Source organism: Pinus tabuliformis, chromosome 4_2, assembly GCF_031772625.1.
Source record: "Pinus tabuliformis cultivar Carrire ecotype Pingquan chromosome 4_2, CPIR1, whole genome shotgun sequence".
In the NCBI taxonomy this organism is placed as follows: Eukaryota; Viridiplantae; Streptophyta; class Pinopsida; order Pinales; family Pinaceae; genus Pinus; species Pinus tabuliformis.
In genome coordinates, this window is record NC_142304.1 from 87,305,868 (window position 1) to 87,318,021 (window position 12,154).

The 12,154-nt window shown below is 50.2% G+C and overlaps 3 non-coding genes across 3 annotated transcripts in view; all 3 read left to right on the plus strand.

The window, feature by feature from the left end:
* The first annotated feature begins 1,943 nt into the window (after positions 1–1,943).
* LOC149168346 (18S ribosomal RNA) lies at positions 1,944–3,756 on the plus strand. The gene has a single exon (XR_016259962.1). It is a non-coding gene; the product is annotated as an 18S ribosomal RNA (ribosomal RNA).
* Positions 3,757–11,064: 7,308 nt separating this feature from the next.
* Positions 11,065–11,218, plus strand: LOC149168347 (5.8S ribosomal RNA). The gene has a single exon (XR_016259937.1). It is a non-coding gene; the product is annotated as a 5.8S ribosomal RNA (ribosomal RNA).
* A 246-nt stretch (positions 11,219–11,464) lies between these two features.
* Positions 11,465–12,154, plus strand: part of LOC149168348 (25S ribosomal RNA) — a 3,362-nt gene continuing 2,672 nt past the window's right edge. Inside the window, exon 1 of the ribosomal RNA XR_016259977.1 lies at positions 11,465–12,154. This exon is cut by the window's right edge and continues 2,672 nt beyond it. This is a non-coding gene — a ribosomal RNA (25S ribosomal RNA).

Here is a 12,154-nt window from a genome sequence, read left to right on the forward strand (position 1 = left end):
CCTAGGTGGCCTCTCTGCGGGGAGGGTTGGGGGGCACTTGTTGTTTCAATTGTGTATGCACTCGTGGTCCAACGGGGAGGAGGCTTGCTACATCGATGGTGGGGGCTATTTGGAAGAAGGATTTCGAGGTGGAACGCTTCGACCTCCCTCCTTTGCGTGGAGGTGGCCGTAGGGGAAAATTATTCATCGTCCGGTCGGTAAAGCTGTGGGAAATCTCCTAGGTTGCCTATACGTAGGGTGCGTGGGGTGTGGAGCTGCCCGATCCCTCCTCCTGTTTGGATATGTGTTCTTGTATTGTGTAGCGACCCTCTTGATTTGCATTTATTTCCTTCCTTTGCCTTCGCATCATGGTTGCCACAGGCGGTCAAGTGATCGAGGTCCACCATTGCTGCTGTCACGGGTGGACTCCTAGGTGGCCTCGGTGCGTGGCGTGGAGGGTCGAGGGGCATTTCTAAGAGAGGTTGTGGGCTCGGTTGGTCTTGTTGTTTTGTTTCCTTCTGTTTCCTTTGCATTGAGGCTGCCATAGGCGATCATGCGATTGAGGTCCATCGTTGCTGCTGTCCGGGTGGAATCCTAGGTGGCCTCTTTGCGGGGAGGGTTGGGGGGCACTTGTTTCAATTGTGTATGCGCTCATGGTCCAATGGGGAGGAGGCTTGCTACTATAGTCATCGATGGTGGGGGCTATCTGGAAGAAGGATTTCAAGGTGGAACGCTTCGACCTCCCTCCTTTGCGTGGAGGTGGCCGTAGGGGAAAATTATTCATCATCTGGTTGGTAAAGCTGTGGGAAATCTCCTAGGTTGCCTGTACGTAGGGTGCATGGGGTGCGGAGCTGCCCGATCCCTCCTCCTCCTATTTAGATATGTGTTCTTGTATTGTGTAGTGACCCTCTTGATTTGCATTTACTTCCTTCCTTTTCCTTCGCATCGTGGTTGCCGCAGGCGGTCAAGTGATCGAGGTCCACCGTTGCTGCTGTCGCGGGTGGACTCCTAGGTGGCCTCGGTGCATGGCGTGGAGGGTCAGGGGGAATTTCTGAGAGAGGTTGTGGGCTCGGTTGGTCTTGTTTTATTTCCTTCCGTTTCCTCTCTGGATTGAGGCTACCGCAGGCGATCATGCAATCGAGGTCCATCGTTGCTGCTGTCCGGGTGGACTCCTAGGTGGCCCCTGTGTGGGGAGGGGAGGGGTGGGTTGGGGGGCATTTCTAAGGGAGGTTGTGGGCTCGGTTTGTCTTGTATGATTTCCTTCCCTTGCCTTTGTGTCGAGGCTGCCACAGGCGATCATCCGATCGAGGTCCACTGTTGCTGCTGTCCAGGTGGACTCCTAGGTGGCATCGGTGCGGGGTGGGGAGGTTTGTATGGCCTCTCTATGATAGGATTTGTGCAGTCAGTCGTCCTCTTTTTATTTCCTTCCTTTTCCTTCGCATCGAGGCTACCACAAGCGGTCGGGAGATCGAGGTCCATCATTGCTGCTGTCCGGGTGGATTCCTAGGTGGCCTCGGTGTGGGGGCAGGGAGGGTTGTGGCTCATTTGTAATATAGAGGTTGCATGGTTGGTCATTCTCCATTTGTTTCCTTTGCATCGAGGCTGCCACAGGCGATCGGGTGATCGAGGTCCATCATTGCTACTGTCTGGGTGGACTCCTAGGTGCCCTCGGTGCGGGGCGTGGAGGCCTTTGGAGGCATTTCTAAGGGAGTCGGTGAGTGATCGCTTGTTTTCTTGTTGGTTGGGCCATGGCTACAAACTCCGGAGTGGCCTTGGTGCATTGTGGCTCGACAGGTCTCCCCATTTGTTTCCTTGGCATGTTGCGTGTGCTTCCTTCTTGGGATGCAAGAGGTGCAAGGCATAAAAGTTTTACATGATATTTTGACGTCTCTTTGACTTGATGGGTGTTCAGGCTGGCTCTCGGTAAGAGAGCGCCTGGAATGCCCTTTGAAGCGGGAGGGTGCTACTTGGTTGATCCTGCCAGTAGTCATATGCTTTTCTCAAAGATTAAGCCATGCATGTCTAAGTATGAACTAATTCAGACTGTGAAACTACGGATGGCTCATTAAATCAGTTATAGTTTTTTTTATGGTACCATACTACTCGGATAACCGTAGTAATTCTAGAGCTAATACGTGCACCAAGTCTCGACTCTTTGGAAGGGATGCATTTTTTAGATAAAAGGCCAGCGAGGGCTTGCCCGCTTCTCCAGTGAATCATGATAACTCGACGGATCGCACAGCCCTTGTGCTGGCAATGCTTCATTCAAATTTCTACTCTATCAACTTTTGATGGTAGGATAGAGGCCTACCATGGTGGTGATAGGTGACGGAGAATTAGGGTTAGATTCCGGAGAGGGAGCCTGAGAAACGGCTACCACATCCAAGGAAGGTAGCAGGCACGCAAATTACCCAATCCTGACATGGGGAGGTAGTGACAATAAATAACAATACTGGGCTCATCGAGTCTGGTAATTGGAATGAGTACAATTTAAATCCCTTAACGAGGATCCATTGGAGGGCAAGTTTGGTGCCAGCAGCCGTGGTAATTCCAGCTCCAATAGCATATATTTAAGTTGTTGCAGTTAAAAAGCTTGTAGTTGGATCTTGGGTCGTAAGGGTCGGTCCGCCTACTCGGTGTGCACTTGCCCTTCCGTCCCTTTTGTTGGTGGCTTGCTCCTGGCCTTAATTGGCTAGGTCGCAGTGTCGACGTTGTTACTTTGAAAAAATTAGAGTGCTCAAAGCAAACTTATGCTCTGAATACATTAGCATGGAATAACGTGATAGGAGTCTGGTCCTATTGTGTTGGCCTTCAGGACCGGTGTAATGATTAATAGGGTCTGTCGGGGGCATTCGTATTTCATTGTCATATGTGAAATTCTTGGATTTATGAAAGACGAACCACTGCGAAAGCATTTTCCAAGGATGTTTTCATTAATCAAGAATGAAAGTTGGGGGCTCGAAGACGATCAGATACCATCCTAGTCTCAACCATAAACGAAGCCGACCAGGGATCGGCGGATGTTGCTCTAAGGACTCCGCCAACACCTTCTGAGAAATCAGAGTGTTTGGGTTCTGGGGGGAGTATGGTCGCAAGGCTGAAACTTAAAGGAATTTATGGAAGGGCACCACCAGGAGTGGAGCCTACGGCTTAATTTGAATCAACATGGGGAAACTTACCAGGTCCAGACATAGTAAGGATTGACATATTAAGATCTCTTTCTTGATTTTATGGGTGGTGGTGCATGGCCATTCTTAGTTGGTGGAGCGATTTGTCTGGTTAATTCCGATAACGAACGAGACCTCAGCCTGCTAACTAGCTACGCGGAGGTTCACCTTCGCGGCCAGCTTCTTAGAGGGACTATGGCCATTTAGGCCATGGAATTTTGAGGCAATAACAGGTCTGTGATGCCCTTAGATGTTCTAGGCCGCACTAGCGCTACACTGATGCAGCCAACGATTTTTTATTCCTGGTTCGAGAGGATTGGGAAATCTTCTCAAATTGCATCGTGATGGGGATAGACCATTGCAATTATTGGTCTTCAACGAGGAATTCCTAGTAAGCGCGTGTCATCAACTCGTGTTGACTACGTCCCTGCCCTTTGTACACATCGCCCGTCACTCCTACTGATTGAATGATCCGGTGAAGTGTTCGGATTGCGTCGACGATGGTGGTTTTCCGACATCGACGTTATGAGAAGTTCATTGAACCTTATCATTTAGAGGAAGGAGAAGTCATAACAAAGTTACCGTAGGTGAACCTGTGGTAGGATCATTGATAGCAGGGGTTTTCTTTTTTGGTTCGGGTTGGTTGGGTTTCAATTGCAATGTGGGACTTTGTGGTGCGTCTCTAGGGGAGCGGGTTTGGTGTTTAGCGGGAACATTGTTGGTTGCTTGTCTCGAGGTAACTACGCTTGTTTTTTCGTGTGTGCTTGCAAGCCATGCTTGTGCTTGTCCCACCCATCCTTTGTTTGTCTTCCCCCAAATGTGTTTCTGCAGGGGCTCCGAAAGCTTGTTTCTTGGGAGCCCTTCCAATGATCTGTTCGACCGGGCATGGTTGCTGTAGAGTTGAGGTGCTCAGTAAATACGATGGATAAATTCGGACTCATTTGTAGTGGCGGTGCTCGGTCTTTTGTTCGTTGGAAGGCATGGGCCAAGGGTGCGGGCTTCCATAGTTGGTTCTCTCGAAAAGGCGGCGACGGTTGATGTGTTGCTTGGGTGAGCTTTTTCGCTGGTGGTTGGGTCGAGGGAGTGGTTGCGCGCGCGCCTGGTAGCTCAAACCTTCCGTGAGGCGAGATTGTCGGGGTGCGGTCAGTATGGGATGGATGAAGAGCGGTTCAACCCATTGGGCTGGCCACCCTAGTCCCTCCCGACCGTTCCTCGACATGCCCTCGTGGAAGGGTTGGGTGTCGAGGTAATGAAAAACCCATCCCTCGGTCTGAGCTCCATCGAGATCGCAATTTTCCCCACCGACAGGCATGAGGGTGGCAATCTTATCTCGTGCCTTTGCCGTCGAGGGAATTCCTCGTCCTCTCGTGACCCACTCCCCTTCTGAGGGAAAAAGAAGTAGCGGGTCGTGTCTTTGTTCCTCCCTTTGGATTGTGGGTTTTTTGTGGGACTTGCATCATTTCTTTGTTTCGTGGTGTGCGCTTTGCAAACGTCCCTCTCTCTAGTGGCCTTGCACCATCGATGTATTTGTGGCCCACGGCTTTCTCCAGCATTGAGTGTCGGCCCGTGACAACTCCTCTTTGGAGTTTGATTCTTTGACCCCCGTTGACTCTCTCGCTGGAAAGGTTGTTGGGTGTTTTGTACACAGAGGGGTGCAAGAGCGTGGTGGGTTTGTGTTATTGGTAGTGGTCTATTTTTCGTTTGAAGCCTTGTGCCGCTGGGTTGGGGGGCTGTGTGCCTCTCAGTGACGTGCTCCAGACACTGGTCTCATCGTGGCCCTTGTCTTTTCTATTGGTCAGTTTTAGGTTGTGATTTATTTGCTTGGTTGTTTGCTATGTTGTAAAGTTGGAAAGGGTGTTGTGCTGAATGCATGTGGGAGGGTGTGAAGAGGTGGGACACGTTTTTGATTGGGTGCCTTGTTTTATTTCTTTTTGGTTAGCAGACATCTACTCGACGTGTTGTTGAGCTTCTCTCTTTTCTTGGGATCTTTGTTTCTTTGGTGTTGTTTTCTTCCCTTCTTCCTTTTGCCCCTAGCTTTACGGAGGAGAGGTGGGATTGTTGTGGATTGGTGTTCGGGAAGGACGAAAAGTAGTGCGAGTTCCCAGGGTGGCCACCCTAGTCCTTCTCGATCGCCGTCCCCTGCAGTTCCCCCCTTTTTTCAAAGGCGCGGGGTTTGGGAAGCTTGTTCTCTGTTTGAGCCTCCCCTTGTGAGCTGGTAGCCACGTTTGATATCTCTTACTTTCCTATTTTTTACTTCCCTTCTTGCTTTTGGCCCCTTGGCTTTATGGAGAAAAGGTGGGATTGTTGTGGATTGGTGTTCAGGAAGGACGAAAAGCAGTGTGAGTTCCGAGGGTGGCCACCCTAGTCCTTCTCGATCGCCATCCCCTGCAGTTCCCCCGTTTTTGCAGAGGCACGGGTGTCACGCCCCCAATTCTTTTTTCATTTAATTGGCTGGGTGCGGCACCGCCTAAGTTAATAACTTGTTCACCGTTAGTTAACTTTACGAACTACGCCTTCAAAAATTCATAATAAACATGAATTCATATTAGTAATGTGCAGAAACCATCAAAAATATAAGAATAATAATAACCCAACAAGAATATACAAGAGATAATCTTCGTTTTATTATATAGGAGAAATTTTACATTGACCGGGAGCAGCGCTCCACCGACGTTTGTAAACAAGGTGGGCACCCGCCCGTGCAAGAGCGCGCGGCGGTCTCGCTCCAACCTCTACCCAAATACAATACAATACAAAACCAAGTTCACTTCGTCGTATGGGCGGGCGTGCCCGTGCACGACCCACGCCCAACACAAACCCAACTCCAAGTTATGCTTCGGCGGGCAGGCGCCCTTGCGCTCCACCGCCCACACCTCCAACCTTCGTGCGCACCTATGAACCGTGCCCGGCACCCAGGCGCATCCTCACCCTTGCTGTGGCTAATTCATTCCTTCGCACTTTCCCTCGTTGCAGAGTGAAGTCTGAACTTCTTCGTTCATTGCAAATGCCTCCTCCATCGCAATACTTATATGGAGTCTTGTGTGGAGGTCGCCCCATGTCCGACCCCTCCTTTCAATGTTTTTACAATGGCACGAAGCCCCTCCACATGGTCGGCTCGTCCATCGCATAACCAAACTCTCACACATCGTATAAACTCATGGGAGCGTCATTGCATCCGCATATATGCCTGCCCGTGTCACTCCACGCACCATCGTTTCACCAAGTCTGCCTTTCGTTGCATCCAACTTGGCCTTTCATCTCACTTCTGTTCAGCGCGCGTCCGTCGTGCACCTGCGCCCGCCCACGTGCTCATCGTGCACGGTGACTCGCCCGCCGCCTATTCGCATTCACGTCGGGAGGCATTACATCCTCCTCCACCTGAAATCGTTGTCGTCCTCGACAACATACCATCACGGTAGCCATCCACCAAGATCGTCACCATCCATGATGTTAACTTTTCCACATAAGGCAAACATCCTTGCAACATATGTAGAACCACTGTCTCCACCATGTCTCACCTTGGTAGCCATCTGTCACCAAGACCACATACCAAGGTATGTCATATATCAGATGTCCATGATCACTGACCACCTTGTCACAATCTCCTCATGCTGCTCTCCACCATGGAAGGTTGATCCCTCCAACTCGAGCTACATGTCCACCGCAACAATGTGTCAAACTCCATCATGTCATCACCACCATGTGCAAAACTGCCCATGATATGTCAACAAGTGCTAACACACCTCAACCATGTGCCAACATCTCATCTCAACAATATGTCATATATCGGAAGTCATCTCAATCCATGATCATCAACCACCATGTCATAATCTCCACATGCTACTCCATCGTGGAAGGATGGTCCCTCCATCTCAAGCTGCTTGCTCACTGCAACATATTGTGTCGACCTCATCATGTGTCATCCTCATGTGAACTACTGCCATGATACTCCAACACAATGGTAACATATCTCTGCACACTGTTAACCCCCATGTCTGAACTAGTTGGGTATCTAATCCAACCATCACGCCCAAACCATGAGAATTCACATCCTCATGCCACCATTAGTTGTTCCTCAAAGCATCCTGTCACATCCTGAACTCGATCAAAAATCCATCCATATAAGTAAACCATGCTCAGGTCCATGAAGTAGTCCTCATCTCAACTACAACATGTCATCCATGATGTTTGGTGTCAATGTGCTACACGAAGTCATTCACATCTACTCCAACATCATCCATAAGTGTGCCTCCTCCATATGAAGAGACCATCTCATCAAACTCCAACTCTCGGTATGCCACATCCAAGTCCATGAAGCTACCTCCATCACATTTGCAATGTGTCAACCCTCAAGTCTCCATAGAAACAAGTATACACCTGCCTCATCTATCCATGTGCTACCCATGATCATAGATCAATCAGCTCCCATGTGTCAAAAGGTAGTTGAGTCCCGGCTCAACTCATGCCCCAAGTGTTTCCACCAAGGCATCATCATCATCGTAACTCCATCACTCCAAAGTGTCTCATATCGGTCCTCCACATCAAGTCACTCTTTCAAGTCACACCCATGCATGTACTTGAAAGTATGCACCCCATCCTGCATCAAAGTCTCTGACCACAGCTCCTCAATGCATCAAATCCTCTAAGTCCACTATGTATGAAGTCCCTAAAAGTCACAACAATCTCATGTCATCATGAGCTCCATAAGTCATCCCCAACCAACATCCAACAAGCATACAACTCTCTGCTCAAAGGTCCCTACAAGATGCCTCAGCTCTCCATAGTCTGCTCATAACTCCATCCTGATGTCCATGACTAAGTTGTCCATGTAGTCCAACCAAGTAGACCCATCATAACAGTCAGTCATCCTCATCCAAGTCTGCAGTCTTCGGTCTAGTGAACTCGGTCACCCAACTATATCATCATCACATGAGTTTCTCCATCATAGCTCCTCCACCAAAGGTCCACCAAGACTATCTCTTGGTCTCAGCCATGAGAAGTCCACCCAAGCATCATCAAATGTGTGCCCTCCTCAACCTGTCCATGAGTCATGCTGGGCACTTAGCCAAAGTGGCTAAAGCATGACCCAATCCTCCACAACGATCATCATGTGCCTCCCTTGTCACGAGCCTTTGTACCTTCTACCATAAGGTCACAAACAACCCCAACAAGTCCTGCAACAGTTGACAATCCTTGCTTCTCCATACAAGGTCTCATCATAGAAATCCATGGTAAGATCCTCCCTAGCATTGGCAAACTGGCTTTTCCCTTCCTTGCATATGGTCCATCCACCAAATGCTCAAATGAAACACAAGTATCAATACTTACTTTATCATCATGAGCTTCCTCTATGAGAGTACCCTCATCCATACATGTCTGCAAAATACACGATCCTGGTCCAACTTGATCAATCTCAAGCTCGTCCTCCATCATGATCATGTCTGCAACATCTTCAATCATCATCACTTCCTCTTCCTTGATAGCACAATCTGAAACTTCACCTTGCTCCATTGTCCAACCAAGTTGAAGAAGCTCTCCTTCAACATTCTTTTCCAAGACTTCAAGCTTATCTCGAATCTGGGGATTCTCTTCCTTCAACCTCTTCAACCTGTATAAGGTAAGCAAGAACTTCCCTTCACCTTCTCCCAAACTCTCCATGCCTTGTACTCTGTCTCCCCCGGTTCGTACTTCGTTTGGTCCAAGACGCCCAAACCGTGTATACCTGCCCACACGCAGTCCCACTTGCCCACCTGACAAGCGCCCAAATCGTATGACCAGCATGTAGTACCACCTGCCCAACTCTACGATACCCGGTTCCAACCTTTACCAGCTTCACCAAGTTCCTTGCAACCATGAACCAGCCCTTGTTCCACTTGTATGTGAAACTAGCTTCCTCCACTTGCAAGTACCTGCTTCCACTGTCACGAGCAACCTTGCTCAGATATCAACTGTCAAGTGTGTGCGCACCTACTTCACCCAGCTTCCTGCAAGACTCCTCCAAGTCTTCAGACTAGCTCTGATACCAACTTCACTTCGGTGAAGTTGTGTAGCAACTTCAACCTTCAATACCCTGAATCAGCTGCTCTGATACCAACTGTCACGCCCCCAATTCTTTTTTCGTTTAATTGGCCGGGTGCGGCACCGCCTAAGTTAATAACTTGTTCACCGTTAGTTAACTTTACAAACTACGCCTTCAACAATTCATAATAAACATGAATTCATATTATTAATGTGCGGAAACCATCAACAATATAAGAATAATAATAACCCAACAAGAATATACAAGAGATAATCTTCGTTTTATTATATAGGAGAAATTTTACATTGACCGGGAGCAGCGCTCCACCGGCGTTTGTAAACAAGGTGGGCGCCCGCCTGTGCAAGAGCGCACGGCGGTCTCGCTCCAACCTGTACCCAAAATACAATACAATACAAAACCGAGTTCACTTTGTCATATGGGCGGGTGCGCCCGTGCACGACCCATGCCAAACACAAACCCAACTCCAAGTTATGCTTCGGCGGGCAGGCGCCCTTGCGCTCCACCGCCCACACCTCCAACCTTCGTGCGCACCTATGAATCGTGCCCAGCACCCGGGCGCATCCTCGCCCTTGCTGCGGCTAATTCATTCCTTCGCACTTTTTCCTCGTTGGAGAGCGAAGTCTGAACTTCTCCGTTCTTCCAAATGCCTCCTCCATCGCAATACTTATATGGAGTCTTGTGTGGAGGTCGCCCCATGGCCGACCCCTCCTTTCAATGTTTTTACAATGGCACGAAGCCCCTCCACATGGTCGGCTCGTCCATCGCATAACCAAACTCTCACACATCGTATAAACTCATGGGAGCGTCATTGCATCCGCATATATGCCTGCCCATGTCGCTCCACGCACCATCGTTTCACCAAGTCTGCCTTTCGTCGCATCCAACTCGGCCTTTCATCGCACTTCTGTTCAGCGCGTGTCTGTCGTGCACCCGCGCCCGCCCGCGTGCCCATCGTGCACTGGGACTCGCCCAGCGCCTGTTCGCGTTCATGCCCAGAGGCCTTACAACGGGGGTCCGGAAGCTTGTTCTCTGTTTGAGCCTCCCCCTCTGAGCTGGTCGACGTGTTTGATATCTCTCTTTCTTTCATGTTGTTTTCTTCCCTTCTTCCTTTCGGCCCCTAGCTTTATGGAGAAAAGGTGGGATTTTTGTGGATTGGTGTTCGGGAAGGACGAAAAGCAGTGCGAGTTCCCAGGGTGGCCACCCTAGTCCTTCTCGATCACCGTCCCCTACAGTTCCCCCCTTTTTGCGAAGGCACGGGGTTGGGGAAGCTTGTTCTCTATTTGAAGCCTCCCCTTGTGAGCCGGTAGCCACGGTTGATATATCCCTTTCTCTCTTGTTGTTTTCTTCCCTTCTTCCTCGTGGCCCCTAGCATTATGGAGAAAAGGTGGGATTGTTGTGGATTGGTGTTCCAGAAGGATGAAACGCAGTGCGAGCTCCCGGGGTGGCCACCCTAGTCCTTCTTGATCGTCGTCCCCTTCAGTTCCCCCCTTTTGCTGAAGGCACGGGGCTTTGGGAGGCTTGTGCCTTGTTTGTGCTTTGTTTTCTACCCTTTTCTTCCTTTCGGTCCCTAACTCTATGGAGAAAAGGGGGAACCATTGTGGGCTGGTGTCGGGGAAGGGCTAAAAGCAGTGCGAGCTCCCGGGGTGGCCACCCTAGTCCTTCTCGATTGCTGTTCCACGCATTTCCCCCCTTTTTGCGAGGGTGTGGGGCTGGGGGAGATTGTCCTCTGTTCGAGCCTCCCCCTGTGAGGGGGTTAGACACCTTTGTTTCTCTTTCTCTCATGCGTTTTTCCTCCTTTTTCCCCTTGGCCTTACATTTGTTGTGGGGGGTGCCCCTATTCAGTTTTGTGGCTGATTTTTCGGTAATACACATGGAAACAACTCTCGACAATGGATATCTCGGCTCTTGTTACGATGAAGAACGTAGCGAAATGCGATACTTAGTGTGAATTTCAAAATCCTGTGAATCATCGAGTTTTTGAACGCAATTTGCGCCTGAGGCCTCGGTCGAGGGCACGTCTATCTGGGGGTCACATCCCATTCAAACGCGCTCCCTGCAATATGCTAGGGAGAAGTGGAGCTGGTCGTCCGTGCCCCGTGTGGTGCCATCGGCTGAAATACCTCAAGCGATGTTTCGTGGTGTGCGTCGGCGAACGGTGATCTTGTCCCCTTGGATGGGCAGTCGGCATTTGCTGATGCGGGCTTTGTGTGGCATCGCTCGAACTTGCTTTGCTCTCTCTTGTCCTCTCATGGGTAGGGTGGATTTAGCTCCAACTTTGCTACCCTACCTCAGGCGAGAACACCTGCTGAGTTTAAGCATATAATTAAGCGGAGGAAAAGAAACTTACAAGGATTCCCCTAGTAGCGGCGAGCGAACCGGGAAGAGCCCAACATGAAAATCGGGCGGCGGTGCTCCCTGAATTGTAGTCTGTAGAAGCGTCTTTAGCGGCAGACCTGGGCCAAGTCCCTTGGAAGGGGGTACCTGAGAGGGTGACAGCCCCGTCGGCCTAGGACCCTGCCGCATCACGAGGCGTTGTCGACGAGTCGGGTTGTTTGGGAATGCAGCCCTAATTGGGTGGTAAATACTGTCCAAGGCTAAATACAGGTGAGAGACCGATAGCGAACAAGTACCGTGAGGGAAAGATGAAAGGACTTTGAAAAGAGAGTTAAAGAGTGCTTGAAATTGCTGGGAGGGAAGCGGATGGAGGCTATCGATGCGTCTCGATCGGATGCGTAACGGCTCAGGCTGGTCCGCCGCTCGACTTGAGGTGCAAACCAACACGGGTTGCTGCATCGTCCCAAGCGCGAGTGGATTACTACCTGTTGGTTTGCCGCTGCGGTGGTCGAGGAACGAAGCGTGCGCCCTTGTGGTGGGCCGTGTGCACCTGCGCGCTCGTGGTGTTGGTTGGTGGGCTTTCCATTCGACCCGTCTTGAAACACGGACCAAGGAGTCTAACATGTGTGCGAGT